The sequence below is a fragment of the Pseudopodoces humilis genome, chromosome 2 (genome assembly GCF_049639895.1).
Source record: "Pseudopodoces humilis isolate 2021_Gansu_Grassland_sample_001 chromosome 2, ASM4963989v1, whole genome shotgun sequence".
Lineage (NCBI taxonomy): Eukaryota > Metazoa > Chordata > Aves > Passeriformes > Paridae > Pseudopodoces > Pseudopodoces humilis.
In genome coordinates, this window is record NC_142201.1 from 103,879,006 (window position 1) to 103,898,993 (window position 19,988).

Genomic DNA, 19,988 nt, shown 5'->3' on the forward strand with positions numbered 1-19,988 from the left:
CATGTACTGGTGGTGAACTTAAATGATGATGCCTTACTAAATGAGGTCATCATCTAACACACCCTCCCCACCATGCCCAGGAACAAATGCATGGCTGAATTCTGATGAAATATTTGTCAGTCAGTGGGTGTTTCTTATGTTTACTCCTACAAATATGGAGACTAAATCACTTGTGTCAGGATGATATGAGTAAAATGAAGGTCACTTTCAGAATACTTTAGCATGCCTTGGAGGCACTGCTGATAAGGAAAAAGACAAAAGGACAAAAAAAAAACAAAATTAGCTTTTAATTTCCCACCAAAACTGCGGCTGTCAGAAATAAGAAGATGAGTGAAATCTTTTGCAACATGCAGCACAGGACTGTATATTTAACATCTTATCTGATTCAGCCTATCACAGAGACAGAACATATAATTGCGTGTGTGTGTGTCTGTATAAATATAAATGGATCTGTACACATAGCTCAGAAAAATTTTGGTGACACACTTTCATATCTAGTTTCAGTTTAAAAATCTTTCTACCCTAAATTAGGTGAATACATAAACAAATCAGATATATTAATTTTCTGTTGAGAATGCTTTGGTGATTGCTTACAAAGAAAAGTTATTTACATGCTGATATAAGGCATTACTTAGCATAATGAGGGGTAATTTTCTCAGCCTCAAAGCTATTAGGCTCCCTTACATGTTATACTCAGCTCTGTTACATGGTTGTGCTGCTCTGTGTGATCCCCAGGTTCATGCTTGGGGTTTGTCTGATGGAGTTTTACAGCACTGGTGTAGAGCCCCACAGCCAGTGTGTGGGTACGTGCCCTCCAGCCCTCACCCCCTACAGCCAGGGAGACAGAGCCAGCTGTGCCCCAGAACCTCCCTCATGCCAGGAAAGGTTGGCAGGGAGGTGATTTGAGCACCCCTGGGTGTGTGTTGGTGGGCACTCACCCACCTGCCAGGGTCCTTAGTGGATGGGTGCACTGCAGAGCTTGGTTTGGGGTTTGAAACATGACTAATACCTCCCCTGAAGATGCCTGGTGATCATGTTATGTGCATGTAAGGGATAGCTTCCTCCTCACCCTTTCAGAGTGCATCGTCTTCATAGAATCACAGAATACTCTGAGTTGGAAGGGACCCATCAGGATCATCGAGTGTCTGACTCTGGGCCCTGCACAGAACCATCCTCAGGAATCCCACCCTGTGCCTGCAAGCATTGTCCAAACACTTCTTGAGCTCTGTCAGGCTTGGTGCTGTGACCACTTCCCTGGGGAGGCTGTTCCACTGCCCAACCCCCTCTGCACAAAGAATCTTTTCCTAATATCCAGCCTGAACCTCCTCTGACACAGCTTTGGGCCATTCCCTCCTGTCACTGGTCACAGAGAGAAGAAATCAGTGCCTGCCCCTTCTCTTCCCCTCATGTTGAAGACTGCAATGAGGTCTCCCCTCAGACTCCTCCAGGCTGAGCAGACCAAGTGCCCTCAGCTGCTACTCATAAGTCTTCCCCTCCTGACCCTTCACCATCCTCATGTCCCTCCTTTGGACACTCATAATTAATGTCTTTTTTTAATGTTGTGGTGACCAAAAGTCAAAGTTCAAAGGTGAACACAGTACTCAAGGAAACAAAATATATGTAAAAATGAAGAGTCACAAATGCTAATAGTTGTATTGTCTGCTAATGACATTGATCTGGGGCTTTAAAAGAATACTGTTTCTAAAGAGAGGCTTCAAAATCTTATATATAAAAAGTTATGATTTTCTGGCCTGAATTGTGGAAAGCCCCTTCACTTATTTTGAGGTTTTCCAAAGAATATGTTTGTGTTCAGTGTCTGTCTCAGGAACATGAGGACCTGTGTTCACGCACCAAATAAATGGACAGAAAACTAATTCACATCTTCCTTGACACTGTTTTGGTTTTGCTTTGACCTTGATGTGGTGCTGAAACTACTTTGCCTTTAAAAGCCTCTGTCTTTTTGGTTTCTGTTTTTTTTTTTCTGAGCAACCTGGTCTATTTGAAGGCCCTCCTGCTCACAACAGAGGGATTGGAACTAGATGATCTTCAAGGTCCCCTTCCAACCCAAACCATTCTATGATTCTGTGAAGAATCAGGGCAAGGAGATTAAGTGCAGTGGTGGAATCCATAAGGTAGGTGAGAAATAGCATGAGACTTGCTGAATTGAGACAGCTAACTTTGTTAACAGTTACTTGAATTTAAACCAGTGACAGGCTGTGAGCCCTACAGTCACTCTCTGTTTTTTCAAAGTTTAAATAATGAGCTGTTTAAAAATACATTGTATTTTCTACTTAAATAGTTTTAAGTCTGTTTATATTTCAATTGACATGGGATGTAGGCATCTGCAAGTACTTTTTGTGTGGAGGCCATTTTAAAATATTGTATGTCACAGGTGCCTTAAAAATGCATTTTTATTGTGTTATGAGGTAAAGGTTTGCTGAGAATCTCATTGTTAAACAATTAGGCCTCTAAGGCTAGCAGGTCTGGGTTCTGTTCTGTCAGCAGCAAATGGCATGAGTGCCTGGCAATGCCAAGAAAATCTTGCATTGATCTACAACGAGGTCACCGTGCATGTGACAGCAGCCAGAGCTTGCCCAGGTTTCAGAATGGCATGACCAGGTCTTCTGAAGGCTCCTCATCTGCTCCCACACAAGGGTCTGGAGCACCCAACGGGGCCTTCACCTTTACAAAGCACGCAGGAGTGGGAGTGCTTTGAAGAAGAAAATATCTGCTTTGTCCTGAAATCACATCTCTGATGCACCAGGGAGAAGGCAGGTCTTTGCATAAACCAAAGCCTTGAATTCACTTCTTTCAAAAGGGCCATACAGGCCTTTAGGTTGGGATGGGTATCAAGAGGTCTGTTGTCCAAGCTCCAGGTCAAAGCAGGGTCGCCTATGACACCAGCCCGTGTTACTCAAGCCTTTGTCCAGGCAGCTCTTGAAAGCCTCCAGCAACAGAGCCTACACAGCCTGTCTGATGATTCCTTCCACTGCCTGCCTGCCCTCATATACAACAAATTGCTCTTTATATCCAGTCTGACTCTCGTTTCATCTTTCAGCTGTAGTGTCTGATCCTGCCAGACACTCATGGGACAGTGTGGCTGCATCTCCTGCATCACTCCCCTGTCAATACAGGCAGCTGGACATTGGATCTTTCCCTAGGCTGTGCTCCTCAGCCCCCTTTGAGTTCCTGCAGATATTCATAGGCTAAAAAAGACTTTTCTGCTTTTCCTACCTTAGTGCCTGTTCAGCGAGGGTTGCTCACAGCTGTGTGACCACTGATGTTGGGAGGAGAGGAGGTGGGAAGAGTAGCACTGACAGGGCCTCTGAAATGGGACACCACCCGTGCTGGCTTCTGCAGCTCAGTGGTGCAGAGAACTGGGTGTCCTGGCTTGGGAGCAGAAAGAGGCCTGGGCTGGCTCTCAAGCTTTAAGCCAGAAGTCATAGTTCAAAGTAAACAAGAGCTGTGTGCACACAGCAGAGGAACACAAGTGTGGGATGTTCAGTACGCTCTGCATCCTTGTGCTCCAGCAGCACAGGAAGGTGTGTCCAGCCTGCAGCTGGGAAAGGTAGATTGAGTCTCAGCACTGCTTGTTCAAGCCTTCAATTCCACCAGAGCACTCTTGAGGCAGGACAGTAAGTGCACAGTACAATCACTTTAGTTCTAGTATGAATACAAAATTTTCTCAGTGAGTAATCATTGGCAGGTGAAGTTAATAGAAAATCTCAAAGAACAGAAGGCACAGGAGTGCCTGTGTTCTTCAATTTTTTTAAATATTACAGGTTCCCAGCACATTTTGATTTAATTTCACTTTGATTTCTTGTCATCATTTTTTTTTAATGAAGAAAAGGCTCTTTTCCCTCCCTCTCCATTCTCTTTGTTTCTCTCTTGAGTACTGGATATGCTGTTACCCTCTCACCTTAGCCATTGTAATGTCATTAACTGCTGGCAAACTGTGGAACACAAAAGAGATCTGTGATTTCCAAGGTGCTTTATTTATTTATTTATTAATTTATTTTTTTTTCCTTTTTAAGTGGGTAGAGTTTCAATGAGTGTGTCGAGGCAGGAAGCTTCTACAGGAAGTTTCTTAAAAGGGTTCAGGAGAAATCTACTCAGTGTTCAGGTTCTGAAAACACTGGGGAAAAAAACCCACATGAAAATGAATTGAACTTTAATGTCTTCTGGCCTTAAACTCTAGAAGAGTTTGTTTTACCCTTTTATCTTTCAGCTGTGGGCAGATGAGACCAGACAGCCAATTAGCAATGGTGCATATCTGTTGACTAGACATCATGGGACTAAGCTACAGCTTGTTTAAAATGGTATCATTCCACTGCCTGCCCTGAGTTCTCCTCTGCTCAGGACATACCTACCTCGTTAGTGTATGCAATGGAAGTGTGGGCATAATTACACATAGGTCTTCTTCAGGAAAACAAGGCAACCTCAGGAACAGAAATCTCACTGCAGGCAACAATTCTGTAAGAATTGTGACTCTTTGCCAGAGCTGTTGAGAAATAACATTGGGGATCATGGTATAGCTGAATGCTTCTTTCACATTGTGTGAGAGGCATTCCAGCTGAGCCTTCTCTTCTCTATGTGCTCTGCAAAGCAACTGTCTCAAAAGAGCAGCTCGTAAATTTGGAAAGAAGGTGAATCTGTGAAGTAACTCCCACTGGATGTTTCAACTGTTCCTATTTATTTGTTTATTTATTAACTCTTTATGCACACAGGTGAGGACCACAAAACTATTTATCTCATTTTTGCCACAATGAGCTCCATCCCCATTTCAATGCAAGCATCAGATAATTTTAGCTATACGTTTCCCCTGAAATCAGTATTTTTAAACTAAACTATGGAATTAGAGAAATTATATAATTGATTAGCAGATGTTTAAAAGCTTCTGCTTTCCAGTGTTGATCAGTAAGTCAAAATAACAATTGGAATTGCTTGACTGGAAGACTAACTACAATCATGCATGTAATTTACATCTTAATGTATTGTTGTTGTTTTTCCTGTTCAAGTAAACTACTTCTTAGGATGCACCTGTATAATGAATTTCCATGGGAATAGGCTTATATTAACTTTTCCTTGCTATGTTTAGGGGGTCTTCCAGAGATGAGGTTAAGATTAAAAAATATGTTGTCTTGAACACCAGAACTGAAGTGAAATTTTAGCTAAGAATTAGGAGTTTAAAGGTCAGGCCTCCCCTTTTGTAGGTATATCTGTCACCCTCCTGCTCCTACCTGCAACTGGGGCCTGCACCAGCAGCATACAGGCTTTGTGATAGTCTTAGGACTGGGCCAGATATTGCCTGCAACACTTGATCCATCAATAAAACACATGCCAAACACAGTATATCACACCTAAAATCTCCTACCTTACTGGTCTCTGCTAAGTTTGTGAAGTTCTAGGAGAAAACAGGTGAATTTATTTTAAATATATGAGTGATGATGACCTTTTTGACTAACACTGGCTATGGGTCTAATTGACCTTGGCAGCATGAAAGGGTCATTTCTTGACATGGCTGAACTGTTCTAGAACAATTTATCCAGTGTGCTGGGTACAAACAGTCTTTTCTTCAGTATCAGGCATGCATGTCTTATCTTTCTACCTATTCTTTTTTTAAAGAATCTTAGCTATTGTGAAGCAGGCAAGGAAAAATATGTTCTCTATACTGTTTGTTCTCCTCAGCCTCTAGTATTCTATCTTGGACAATAACATTTCATGAATACCTATTTTTGCACTTTTTTTTTTTTTTTTGCTTGGATAATTTTAAAGGAGCCTCTTTTTCTTCTCCAGCACTGCAGAACAGGGTCTCAGGGGCTGTTTTTGTGCTGCTGACATTGATGGACCCTTTCCAGTTGATAGAACAGGTTTTAATCAGCATCTAATATTGTCTTCTGAATGTAAGTAAAGAAAAAAATACCCAATTTGGTTGTCTTAAAACATCAGGTCTTGAAATACCGTGCAAACAAATAATAATAATACCCAGGAACATGATAACACCCATTCTGCTTTGATTTTCAGGGGAAATTTCACCTTAATAGTGGGAGGACAACAGATTTTTTTGGTGTCCAGAATGAAGAATCTGGTTCAGCTCTGCTTTCTCTCTCTGTGGGGTTCTGCAATTACCATGGTGGGATGTTTGATTTGGGGTTTGGGGAGGGTTGTGGTGGCGTTTCTTCCAACAGAAGGGGCAAAAGGTCATGTCAGGTTTTGTTTCAAGATGAAAATCAGTGTTTTCTTCTCTGTGGATTATCAATAATAGCCTCTAGAACAGTTTTACTGAATTAGCCATGTCCCAGTGTAGACAGTGACAAATGCAAGTGTGTTTACATGCAAGGTTTTCTTTTTCCAAAGGAAATGTTGTGAAGGCACTGCACATGAAGAATACCTCTGGGGAAGAAAAACATGGTTATGAATTTGAAGAGAGAGAATTAAATTCATATCCTCTCCCACCCATTCTCCATTGCCCTGGCAATTCTGCTGTTGGTTTGTTTTGGGCTTTTTTCCCTTCCATTTTACTGTTTCACAGATGGTTCAGGGTAATTCAGAAGCCTATTTTTATTTTATTTATTTTATTTCATTTAGCAACCATGAAGCATTACATTACAAGAGCTTTTAGATCTGTATTTCTTCTTGTTTTCCTGAGAAATATTTTTGTCCTTGTCATTGATTTAAAATTTTGCATTATTCTCTGTGTTTCTCTTAGAGAAATAGAAGATGTAAGTGTTGTAGACAACATTTTAACCATGACATTTTAGGCCCCAATCTAAGGATGTGTAATGCTAATTTTAATAACCATTTTGGTGGAAGACATCTAATTCCAGTGTAGAGCATGAATTTTAGAAGAAATATACCTGTACAGTCCTATTAGGATGTCCTTGTTTGAAAATCTGGAAAGTAAAGCATAATGCAATTGAAATCAGTTATGTTATGAATAATGTAGGCTATCCATTATCCTTTGTAAAAAGTTGCACGTGCTTCTCAAACCTACCTGGATACATCCCTGTTATGTGACCCCCATAGCAATGACAACCATGGAATACCAAGGAGACCACAGAGGATTATGTGCTCCTGGAGTGTTGAGCCAAAACTGCACCTAAATTACACCAGCATGCCTCTGTGTCCTCACACTGAGGAGCTTCTTCATGGACTGGAACTCTTCTTTCTGCAGGTGGAGGGGCACAGGCTCACGCCTGTCTCTGCCTCACTTCCCATGGCTGGGTGTTTGAACCCCAAAGAGAAATCAATGTGCTTCTGAGGACAGGGTTTGGCTCACAGAGCTACCACAAGCCTGCATCCCTTTATTGTTTCCCAATAAAAGAGCTTCTTTGGCTGAGGTCCTGCAAAGATTTATGCACATGCTTGGTTCTCTGCTCTAAGACTAATCTCGCTGGTTTCAGCAGGACCACAGGCAGTGTGTACATGTAAATCATCGTGGCACTCCTTTCTGAAAATCAGTGTAAGTGGGAAACAGATTTCAATGTATATCTGGTTATTCAGCCTTCTTATTTAAGGGGAGAAGGGACAAGAAACATTTTCTCTCAGTAACAGAGCTTTAAAATCCTGCAGTCAGGCATTATTTCAAAACTGGTATTGGAAGCTGGTTTTAAACAAATTTTGCTGCAAAATAAAGTTGATCATAAAAGTTTGTAGGTCTTATCTTCTCAGTGACTAGTGGTAGACACTCAACAAGAAATTTATTTTGGTGAGAACTACTGACTTTCTCACTGAACCTGTCCTAATTTTACTGTGCTCTTATATCTTGTTTTGTAAGATCAGATCTTCAGATTCTTGAGAGAAAGTAACTTTTCCAATAATCAGAGATCCAAGAGGGTAATGTAGGATTAGGGCAAATGTGGCACATTCTTTCTGCACTATGTGCTTTCCTGACTAGGATACTTTCTTATTATGTTCTCTGCAGCTTGGGATGCTGTCTAAACATTTCAGCCACTTAAAAAGATACACTGATTTATTTTTTTTTTAATTTTGTGTTAATATTTTCATTTTTTTGGATAAGAAAATTTTTCCCTCCCTCAGCTAAGGCTCTTATCCAAAAAATGCCAGAGATTTTAGAAAAGAGCAGACACATCAGTCTTCAACAGGTCAGCCAACCTTGGTGAGAGCCTCCTTGGAGGGAAAGAGAAAGGTCTCAGGAGGGGAAACAAACTGATCCAAGCTGCATGTGACTGGGAGGATACACAGGGGTTTGGAGTATACCTGAGGATGCTGGGGTTAGGCTTCAGCAGTGACATAAATGTTGTTTTCTAATTATCTGGGGAAAGGAGGAGAACAGGAATATTCATGGGGCAAGTGGGGTGGGTAGTAAAACTGAGATAAAGAGAACTAAAAACCAAATGCCCCACATTCCTTCTGACTGTATCCCTGCTTTTCTCAGCATCACTTCACAGTTTGCTTTTAAATCCTCTTATGTAGGACTAGTAAAGAAGAAGATAAAGGAAGGGAGTTAACCAGTAGAGGAAAGAGGGGCTTTGACCTCAGTGTTGGGTACTGAAGGGCTTCTGCTGTTGTGGTGTAATCCTTTGCTGGAATGAGCCAAACTCTGTTACTTAATTGGGCAAAGCTCCTGTTGATTTGTGCTTGATTAACAGCCCTGGGATCTGGCTCTGTGCAGTTGTGAGGAGAGATGCCTCAGCATTTCAGCTCAGCCCACAAGGCTGATCCCCGCAGCTGCCGCTTCCCAGAACTCCCCAGCTACTGGTAGTGTGCACTATTTGAGGAGGGAAGTTTCTCTTTGAGCAGATGCAAAATGTTGTACGCATGCTGAAAGGTAAAGCCGTTAGCTGGCAAGAGGGAATGAGGGTTAGGCAAGTGGCAGAGCAGAAATCTCTCATCTTTTCTCCTTTCCAGCCCCTCTGCAGTGCCCAGTGCCATTGCAAAGAAAGTTTTGGGGTTGGCTTTTTGTTTGTTTGTTTTTGGGTTTTTTTTTGTTTTGTTTGTTTTTTGTTTTTTCCTTTCCTTTAGTTTTACTGTGATTGGGTTGCTTTTGTGGTTGCCTTTGGGGATTTGTGCAGTGCAAAGGCCATTGCTATTTGGCATTAGTTAAGACCTTCTATGTCTTGATGGTACCAGAAGATATGGACTGCTAGAGGTTGGTTTGTTGGTTTGTTTGCTTGTTTGCTTGCTTGTTTGTTTGTTTGAATGGAGCCAGCAGACCTGCTTGCAAGCAGCTTTTAGCATCTTGGGAAGTTAGAGACCACCCGTGGTGTCTCTTGCAGATCTGTGGTAAAATGTGGTCTCCTCTAAGTAGCAGCAGGATTAGAAAAACACTGGGCTGAGTACACACATACATATAGGGATGCCTAAAATTTTCTTCTTCAGACAGATTGTGAGGTTTCACCTTTTGTTCGTTGTTCATGGCTTTCTAATGGATGCATTCAGTTTGAAAATCTGCATGTCAGGCATGTGCAGCCATACTGTACTGCTGCAGTGCTGCTACCATGTGCAGGAGTCACTTTGTGTAGAAAATATCTGGTCAGTACTGTCTTTTAAAGCCAAATATTTGGCTGTACTTGCCTCATGACCACTGGCCATGTTTTATTGCACATAAACTCTAAGAATACCACTCATCCCTCAAAAAAAAAAACAAAACTAAATAGTCAAACTGTATAGAGTGGAAAAATTAGATTGTGCACAGGCCTGTTATTAAACCTCAGATGCCCCATCAGTCTCTGAATTAAGAATAAACAAACAAACAGAAGGCCTGCAAGCTGCCTGGTGTTTAACAAAAGAGGGGCAATTAATGAATTGGGTGTGAAGCTGCACTGTGATTTTTATGAAAGATTTTGGAAAGGGTGATAAACTAATGGAATCCATAACATTTGGCACAGGGTTTACTGGTTTTAATTTCACATTCTTCATACATTCTTAACTGTCTCATGGACATCTGATTAACTGAAGAAACTTTCCGTGTAGCATTTTCACAGTATCTTAATTGTGTTGTATAAATATGAAATGGTTAAACATGGAAATGTTAACTATATATAATTTGCTTTCTGTTACAGAATTATTAATGATATGGCAGATATAGTGTTTGCATATTCTGCTTTGTCATTAAAACCTTGCTGTGTATCTCCTTGATGGCAACTCCTTTTAAACTGAGCAGTAACGTGGCTTGAATGAAGACTTTGGGGTTTAGTAAGTGAGAAATACACAGGCTTGGGATTCAGAGGAGCTGATGCTCTGTCAGCTCTTCTGTGTTGATGGTGACGTGCTCCTGTCATGTTCACTCTCTGCACTTGAGAATTGCCTTTTGAGAAGCAGCAGCATCATGCTGGCTGAAATTGCTCTGGGGTCAATATCTTTATCCTTCTTTGGGGAAGGAACATGGATCCTGCCATCCTCTCTATGGACCACAATGTATTTCCATTCCTTTTGTTTTGAGACAGTAATTCCTGTTGTTTGCTCAGGTTCTTTCCAGTCCAGAAAGTGGCAATGATAGGGCATGAAATGAGCTGTATAAAAGGTTGTACACTAATTCATGGGGCAGGAAGTAGATATAAACAATTGTATTTCCAAGTGCACTTATCTAGCTGGTTTTCTAGGTAGAGAGGGGAATATCACTGGGGAAATAACACTTATTTGTTTCATTCTGAAAAAAATGACTGATATTGTGGCCTAATTATCTGAATTTCTGAAGTTGTATACCATCTGAAGAGTGATTTATGAGAAAAGTAAGGAACTCTTCCCTTTTGTTTTAAATTGGTGTCCCCAGATATGCAGCTGTTGTACACACAGAGCCAAGAAAAACAGATGTGGGAAGAAGAAACTGGAGAACATAAGAGCACACAATAAAATAGATTATCCCATTCCCAGAAACCCACATTTCTCCCATATATGATGGATATATAGCTTACACCAATATATAAAGACAGTATAAAAAGAAAGGGAGGGACAAGTGAATTACAGCAGTGCAGTCCTTGGTACTCCGTAGCTTTTAGGGGCTGCTGTGCTTGGCTGCAGAGGGATTCTCTTTTTCAGCATCCACTTTGTGTTCCATTTTCCTGCTGGATTTTCAGGAGTGTTACCTGGTTATTGATGTTGTTGGTGAATTGTGGTTCTAATTGATGGAGACCATAGATGGGGAAAAGAGCTTCTGGTGCATCTTCACGTCATTGTCACTGCTCTTTCTTGGTACCTTTCTGCAGTAAATCTACCCTTACACTTCTGACAGTGCAGCTGTAGCCACTGAGCTGATTGATTACATGTAGGTTCACACCAGTCTTTCAGAAGGCAAATCCATTTACATACATCAGGGAATGTGCTTTCTTATTTTTTTGCTTAACTTTTGCCAATAACTGAATGACTCTAAGCTTTAATGATATTAATGTTATTTTACTTATTGTATCTAGTCTTTTATACACAGGACATCCTTAACAACTAATAGATTCAAGGTCTATCCCTATGTAATTAATTCCTCTCTTTATGTTTTTAGGCTGGTGGAATAATGGAAAAGCATTTAAGGATATATTTGTGAAACTTCCCTGAGGCTGATTCATGCATAAAACTTAGAAATGATGTGCTGCTCAGCTAGTAACTTTTCAACAGGATCCCTTCCTTTCAGCAGAGACCTCTTGTTTTGAGGTAGTAATTGTCTTTTCTGGATATTTGGGAAAATCAAATACTGGTGCAGATCAGCACTGCTTCGTTGCCTGTAGCAGATTAATGCCCATTCCCAAAGCCTGAGGCTTTAATTGACTGTTTGCATAAAGGCAACCTTCTCACAAATTAATAGGAAAGTTATACTTGATTTTATGTGACTGGCACTGGTTGGTTGTTTTCCAGAATTTAAACCACTTGACAAAATCTTAAATTGTGTTTGTGGCGCTGGTTTTTGTTGTGTGGGTTGTTTTTTTTTTTTAATATTAAATTCTATTAAATCTTCTTGATACCTGTGTTAAGAGACTTATTGCAGTGACATGCTGGAAGAGAGGTAGACACAAAACTGTGCCATTTCCAAAACTTAAAATAAAATAATGGTTTTACCTGATTTACCCTGTTGGTACATATGGTTTTGCTTAAGAGAAAAAAAACAAACCCAAACAAGAAAAACATACAAACAAACACCAACCCCCCAGAGCAGAGTACAGGGAAAATATTACAACTCAGTGGGAGGCATAATACAGATTTGCTTCATGTAGTAATGCCTTTGATTTCTTTCTCTTTCATGTGTGGTGCTATCATTTATAATGCTAGTTTTTGTTTGCATGTCTCTAACTCTAGTGTTTACTCCCAGGAATTGTTTTGTAATGGCTGATTGCCCCAAATAAAGGATGGTTAGATAACCTCGTCTTTAGCTAAAAGAGCTTGGGTTTGTTGGAACAGACAAAATACAACTATTGTTAGAATACAAGAATCAAACGCAGTTCTTCACCCAGTAACCTGCAAAGGGAATAAAAAGAAATGTGACTTTCTGTAATAGTTTGTAGCCCAATATTCACAATTTTGTTGGGAAATGTGATTCTCTTGTGGAACTGCAAACTAAAAATGCATATACTTCTGCTTGTTTTTTTCTACTTACAATATATTCAGAGACCCAGTAAAACAGTATTAACTTAGAGGCTAAATACCTAATAAAAGACATGGTTTCCATTTTACACACCAAAATCTTCACTCAGAATAAAAATTTGGAGAGGTTTAAGGAAATATGTTGGTAAGTGAAAGGTGACACCTGCCAGAGCTGTGACTAGCGCCATCATTTTGATGTATATTCCACAATCATTCCCTCTGATATCCTATATGTACAGCAATGATTATTCTAAGCCAACTCACTGATGAAAACATACACAGAGACAGTTCGGGGTGTAAAATCCAAGCAGAGATTTTGTTGTTGGACCCTTCTCTAATTTCATGAGGTGTATGTGTTTTCATTGCAGATTTGTTAAATCACTGTGTCACCCCAGTTACTTCTATATTCCAAAGTTGTTATTTTATATAAAAAAGCAGTGCTGATACAGTGCAAAATGCATCTTTCTGTTTGCCTGAGATTCTATTATCTTTCAGGATCTCACAACTGTAGGGAAAAAATGTAGTGCCATAATGAGTAGAAGTTATGAAATCAAATTTCCTGTAGCTTTGTGCTAAATGTGTGAATCTTCAAGTGTCCAAAAGATTAACATAAGAAATTTCCCTCTGCAGGAAAATTATCTTTCTTCTGCCCTACCACCCATACTTGCACAGAACTTGATCAGAGAGTATTTTTATAACTGCTACCATTCTGTCAAAAACCTCATTGAAATTGCCCTGGAAAACTGGAAGTTATTTTGCAAGGTAGAAAAATGGATAGAAGCACCTGTGCAGGCAGTTGTATAAAGTGACTTCCTTGAGAAGGTGGACTGATAATAAAAACTGACTTGCTTAATTCCAGCTGCTCTGACTATGCTGGAGCAGATAACCTGTGCCTCCGTTTGTCACGGAGGGAGGAAGCGAGAGAAGCCCCTTTATCGCCAGATTTGATTTGCTGCAACTCAGAAGTGTTGTTCTGCTTCCAGGAGATCTCTGAATGGATTTCATTCTGCAGTGGTATCAGCTGGAGGGTGATTGATTTGGTTGTGCTCTTTTTCTTCCCTATTGTGTAAGAGTTGTGGGGATTTCAAAAAATGTTTCTTTTACAGCATTAGCTGAAAGGTCAGGGGAAAAAAATAAAAATCAACAGCATGTCCCCTCTCAATCCTTTTTGTCCACCCATCAGTAAAATCCAGGGAAGCTGATTTGCTGTGCTTCAATTTTTGACAACATTTTTTTTTTTAAGTTGTTGAGCTTTCATTGTTATTGATATTGCTTTAGAAATGGGAAATGTACTATTACATTTTGAAACCTCAAAATACACATACAGTGGAAAATTTTTGAATTTAAAAATATTCCACAGCTTCAAGGGTGGTCACAATGCTGCCTTTCAGGGTGGGTGTGTTGCTCCTTTGGATCCATATTTTCTGATGTCTGGTAAGGTTCTATAGCTCATCTGGTCAGATCCTGGTGCTAATAATGCCAGGGTGATGGGTTTGATCCCTGTATGGGCCATTCACTTCAGAGTTGGGTTTGATGATCCTTTTGGGTCCCTTCCAGTTGGAATATTCTGAATCCTGATTATAAATAAATGCATATATATAAATCCTTGGCTGTTCTGCTATTCAGGCTTGGCCAGCCCCTCTCGGAGGATCATCTGTTGGGAAACCTAGACAGAAGTGTATATCAGGATGGTTTCCCTTCCTCTCCTTTCCCCCCTTTGTTTTAATTTCTCTTCCTGTAAGGGAACATCTGAAGCTCACAGGACTGGGGATATTTGAATAAATGAAAAAGGCTGACATCACTATCTTTTATATTGAATGTCTACATAAACCTAAACTTCTAGAGTACTTAACGATCAGCTAAGCTAAACAGATTGCCCAAAGCAGCTGTTGGTTGTTTGAAATAGCTTTTTATCCATCATTTATATACTTGAACAAGTTTTTTTTAAATGAAGTTGGCACTGCAAAAATCAGTTTAAATTAAAAACAAACAACAAAACAACACCAGCTTCACAGCAAAGAATTTCATCCTCCATATGTACATATCTGTACAATGTATATTTCTTCTCCCTACATATCACCCTGGCTACAAATATGAGTGCTAGGAGGGTAAGGTTTCATGTCAAAACATTGGCACTTGATGACACTGCCCAAGTGGGATCTTCTGAGATGAAAAGCACTTGTCTGTGCGATCTGATCTATTTGCTCTGGCTGATTATTCAGCAGTTAGACTTGGGGTAGGAGTGCACAGTCTAAAAGAAGCTGTTGACAAACAAAAGAAAAGAGAGATTTATACTTGGTCTTTCCTCTGGAGCCAGAGTTCTGTGAGTGTCCTGACAGGACTCCTAAAGCTGAAATTTCTATGGCAATACATGGGTGCTGATGGGTTCCTTCAGAGCCATCCTGGGTATCCCACTGCCACCACCCCTCTTGCCCCTCCAGTGCTGTGGAGGAGGGAGATGCCCACCCAGCTGTGTTTCTTTGTCTCTCTTTAATGCTATCCTGCTGTTTTGGTCCCCCTGTTTGAATTTGTCCCCGTTTGAATTAATAAAACTGAAAAGCTGGCTATGAAATCTTTCAGGGTTTAACTTTTGTTTTTCCTGTTCAGAGCAGCCTCTCAGGTAGCTCTTTCTCCTGGTGATTCTGACTCATGGCACCTCTGGATCCTGCTCCTGTCTCTGCTCCACAGGGCTGGGGAACAGCCAACAACAACCCTTCAGAGACAGCTAAGGGCTCTCTGAGACTTCTCATGATAAATAATCCGTATCTGATGCCTGTGATGGCCTCAGGCAACTCTGGTTGCTTCTGGGTCTTAGAGCTGCTTAAAGATCTTTGCTGGAGCCTCTGGGCCCTGTGTTAGACAGCAGCTGATTTCCTACAAAGCTGCCATTTATTCAGACCTGTGGAGCTATGATGGACTTAGGCCTGTCTTGCTCTTGGCTAGGGGGATTGGTGTTGTCTGACCAGCAGACACCTTGCATGGATGCAAATGGAACATTTTACTGGAGCAGCTTTTTGGGAATGGTTCATTGACAGAGGCAACTGCTTCTGTCTTACTGTTCCATTGAGTGAAAAATGCAAGTGTGGTAGAACAGCATCCCTATGTCAGTGAGGGGTTCTTCTGGAACTGTTTCAGGCTCTGTAGATGGATTGCTGGAAGGAGCTGGCTGAGGAGCAGCTGTCCCAAGCTGGCTGGGACAGCCAGGGCTGTCGTGATGGATGCTTTGTGCAGCGCTGAGCCTGCTCACCTCCACTAGCTGCCACCACACCACTGGTGATTTTAGAGATGTAAGCAGAAGCAGTTAGCTCTGGAGGATGAGGTACCGCAAAGGTTCTCATCTGGTTGGTTTTGTTTACTTCTAATGCTCAAGTACAAGAGATGAGAATCACCAGGAACTACCCTAAGCATCTCCTATAATAGCTTTCTCAGTGGATCTAAGCCTTGCAAATATTTTCCACTCCATTCCTGTCTTGTCTTCACTCCTGTAAGAGTTGTTTGCTTCACCCAGTTAAAACCTTTCTGAGTCTCATGTGTGGCAAGAGCCCTTAACCAAAAACATGCTTTAGAGTCACAGGCTATAGTATGTGTGTGTCAACTTCAGCTACTTGTGTGGCTTTCCCTTTAGGTCATCCTAGGCATCTGGAGAAGGTTCCCTCAAATGGGGTCTTGATAATAAAAATATATTTTAAAAAAACCAACCAAACAAAAAACAAAAACAAAAAAGCAAAAAAAACCACAACAAAAAAAACCAAATGAAAACAAAAACAAGAAAAAACCCCAGAAAATTTGCATGAAGAGTACAGTACTCGAGGTGTCCTAGTTAATGACCTCTCTGAGAAGCTTATCAAGCAAACACTGAAGAGTCTTTGAACTTGCCCTTAACACAAGCCTTGATATTGGGCTCATCAGTGCTGCAGAATTACAGTATACTTCAGGGAATTGTTTATCTCTGCAATCCTCTAAAACAGGATGACTGGAATGGTTAGAGGCAAACACCAGCCATTTTGTCCTGGCATGGGCTGGGCTTTCAAACACTTCAGATGATGAAAGCTGTATTCTCTCTTGCTTTGTGGATGTTATCCTGCCTGCTATCATCATTAAGCATCTGGGAAATAGCATTGCATTTAGATGGGCTAACTCAGGATTTCTAAATAAAATAAAAATTCCTGCATTTTTTTCTGAAATTTTTAATTTTTTATTTTGCACACGTGAGGTACATCCAAACTGATGTACTTTGTGTCTTGGTTTCTACCACCTTGGGGCTTCTTTGGCTCTAGGCTTTTGTGATTCCTTTATTGAAGTGATCATTTCAATAGACAAAGCACAGAACTTTGAGCTGGGTTTATTAGAATGTAACAACATCACTGTATTCTTCTCTGGAACTGAACAGTAGTAGGAAAAGTACTTAGAAACTGCTCTTATAAATTGTTTTTGTTTTCAGAACTTTCTGAAACTGATTCACTGATCACTGATCCTTCCACATCCTGAGTGCAGGACTGCTGACAAACAATTTTTTGAAGGCAAAAAATGGCCAAAACTGGCAGGCTTGATGTTCACTCTCAGGTGCAGGAGCTGTTGTTGCTGCAAACATTGCAGCTGGGCTATTACAACGTGGACCTGGAAAGACAAACTCCTTATGAGGTGACATCAGAAGGAGCAGTACCCTCCTCTCTGAAAATGGAGAATTTTATAATCTCCCTCCTCCTGTGTGATTAGTCATTGGGAGAGCAGCTGTTCACCACGTACTGGGCAGCTTTCCAGCAGTGTGACATTATTGACATGCCCCAATCATCACCCATTTCTGCCTACACTTCTGGCTTACATGCTTGAAATGTTCCTTTCGTCAGCTTTTGGGTCAACAGGAGGCTGGAGCCTGTGTGAAAGTGAGATGAGGGTACTTCTACAACAAACAAAACTCCTCCTTTCACGCGTCCTTACTGCAGTTCTCTTCTTTCACTGGGATTACACTTGAGTTAGTAAAGCCAACAAGGGGCTCCCTCAACCGCGGGATCAAGTTGCCACGTAAAAGTTTTTTAATTCAGAAATTCTAGGCTAAATAATCTTCAGCAACTAAAATAAAACTCATATCTATTTCTCCAAGAAGGTGGGTTTCTAAGTGCTTGGATGCTGCTGAGGGACTGAAGGAGGGATTCCACAGATAATCTTAACATTTTTGTATGGTCTCCTGAAATTCTATCTCTCATCCCTTCCCCCTCCAAGGGGGACATAATTTCATTTTAGTGGAAGGGTTTTTGGAAGAGTTACAAAAATATCTCTTACTCTCACTGAAATGTGACTGACAATAAAACCTATGCAAGGGAGCTGTAAGAAACAGATGAGCTATGGCTGTCCCAGATTTTGGATCTTTGGTCTCTCTTTACACTTCAAAAGCATTATGTAATTTTCAGAATTAATCAATGAGTTACGCTTATATGGAGAAAACTAAACCAGAAAGGTTAGTTGCTTGAGAGCAAAACCAAAAAAAAAAAAGCAATAATCCTTTTTTTTCTTAGTCCCACAGTAGACATATTTGATAGTGTTGTGGCTTGTTCTCTTCCTTCTTATTCCAAGGGAGGGGGATGTCTTCTCATCCCTGGTGCTGCACTCCCATTGACACAAGTGGGGCTGGCTCCCTTTGAGCAGGGCTGCAGTGGTCAGAACCTGAATCACCCCCAGGGGCCTTGAACCACTGGCAGCAGAGGAACAACTTGTGACCTTAAGGGGAAAAATGGTGATAAACATTATACTCCAGCCGCTGGTTGTTCTTTCATTGCTCCCCTGAAAAATAAGGATTAATAAAGCAGCAGAAGACTGGCAGGTTTAGGGTTTGGGTTACCTTGTTTTTCAGCATCTCAGCAGCTCAGTAGCTGCTCCTGAGAGCTCCAGTATCAACTGGACAATCAGTGCTCAGAGAAAGGAGCTTTATGTTTCCTTCAGTGTTAAAGGACAAGAGCTGCCTGCCTCGCTGGCGAATGTGATTAATTGTTGCTTGTCTGGAGGAGAGGAGTTATGGCCTGCTGGTTTTTCAGACTGCCTTGTCTGCCTTGCCTCTCCTACAATGCTGCTGAAAGGAGTAGAGGGGAGGATACTGTAGAATTTGTCAGTATGATGCTGATACACAGTGAAGTGCATGAGTATAAATATACTTCTCCTTTTTGAACTGATCTGCATCCACAAATAAGCAGATTATAATAAAGCATGGGGTAAATCTCCTAATTTTTTTTCACAGAGAAGAGCAGTCGTGAAAATCAGATCATCTTCCAAAACTGCTCCTTTGCCAAATGCAACATTTCTATATATACACCAGTGTGGTCCAGCACTGACATCTTAATAGCAATGGAGTAAAATTGTCTTTTAATGCCCGTGCTTATTCCTTGTTCCCACAATAGCTGCCCAAGACATGACTCTGCTGATAAACATTCATAAGGTTTTGTTTAGAGGAATTGTTTTCTATGTTGTCCCTGCAAGACAGTCTGGGGAAAGAGGTTCTTGAAATGGTAGGGCTTCCATTTTACTGAGAATCTCAACATTTTTTACTTTTTACATTTCATTTAAAACCCCTGTAAAATTACTGTGTTTAACAAAAAAAAAAAAAAAAAAAAGAAAAAAAGAAAAGATTCTCATCCTCCTCATCTTATTTTTGCTGCTTATTTAAGCACAGAAAAGTCACAATTTTTATAACTAGCAGGTATCTGAATTATGCCCCAAGAAGTCCAAAGTCCTGTGTTATAGGCCTATGTGCAGATAACGATGATGATCATAGTCATGTTTTTATTTGGGGTGCTGTGGAAGAGAGAACTGTAGTGAGCCATTGCTTCCCATCAGATCTTCCCCACTCCAAACTTTTCTTCTGCTCTTCATTTTTACATTATGATTGTTTTCTTTTTCTATGTGCCCTTCTTAGCCTGCTCTCCTGACAGCCCAGCTGGTACTGTTCATAATTGGCAGGCCATTCAGGGCTTAGACAAAAATAGCTGTAAATTAAAACACGATTGACTGACCACTCTCTCCCCTGCCTTGCACCTTCTGTAGATACTTCTATGTGTGGAACATGAGTGGGAAATTATATCACTTTGTTCTAGTAAGATTTTATGCATCCTTTGCAGGGATGTAAAGGAGTACAGGCTGGTATTGTGTAGACACGGGGCCAATAATTTACATTAAGGCTTGTGTACTAGTTCTTCCTTTGGTTCACACTTTCCACTTTTCATGCATTTCATTAATTTTAATTATTTATAATATTAATAATAAACCAGTCTTCCTTCTGCTCTGTCCCAGGGGAACCCTCTCATGAAAATTAAAAATTAGGTATGTTGTTACTGTATCTGCTAAGCATTAGGAGCCAGATTATTCTAGATAGTGATATCTGGAGAGTATGCTGATAATTTTAAATTGTCATTCACCTAGATAGTGAATTGGAATTGAAAGAGGGGTGGACGGTGTCAAGCTGTTACAAGCTC

At 40.7% G+C, this 19,988-nt stretch overlaps 1 long non-coding RNA gene across 1 annotated transcript; it reads left to right on the forward strand.

Moving 5' to 3' along the window:
• The first annotated feature begins 8,667 nt into the window (after positions 1–8,667).
• On the forward strand, positions 8,668–13,807 carry LOC148184945 (uncharacterized). The gene is made up of 3 exons (XR_015772023.1): positions 8,668–8,791; positions 11,456–11,604; positions 13,159–13,807. It is a non-coding gene; the product is annotated as an uncharacterized LOC148184945 (long non-coding RNA).
• Positions 13,808–19,988: the final 6,181 nt, after the last annotated feature.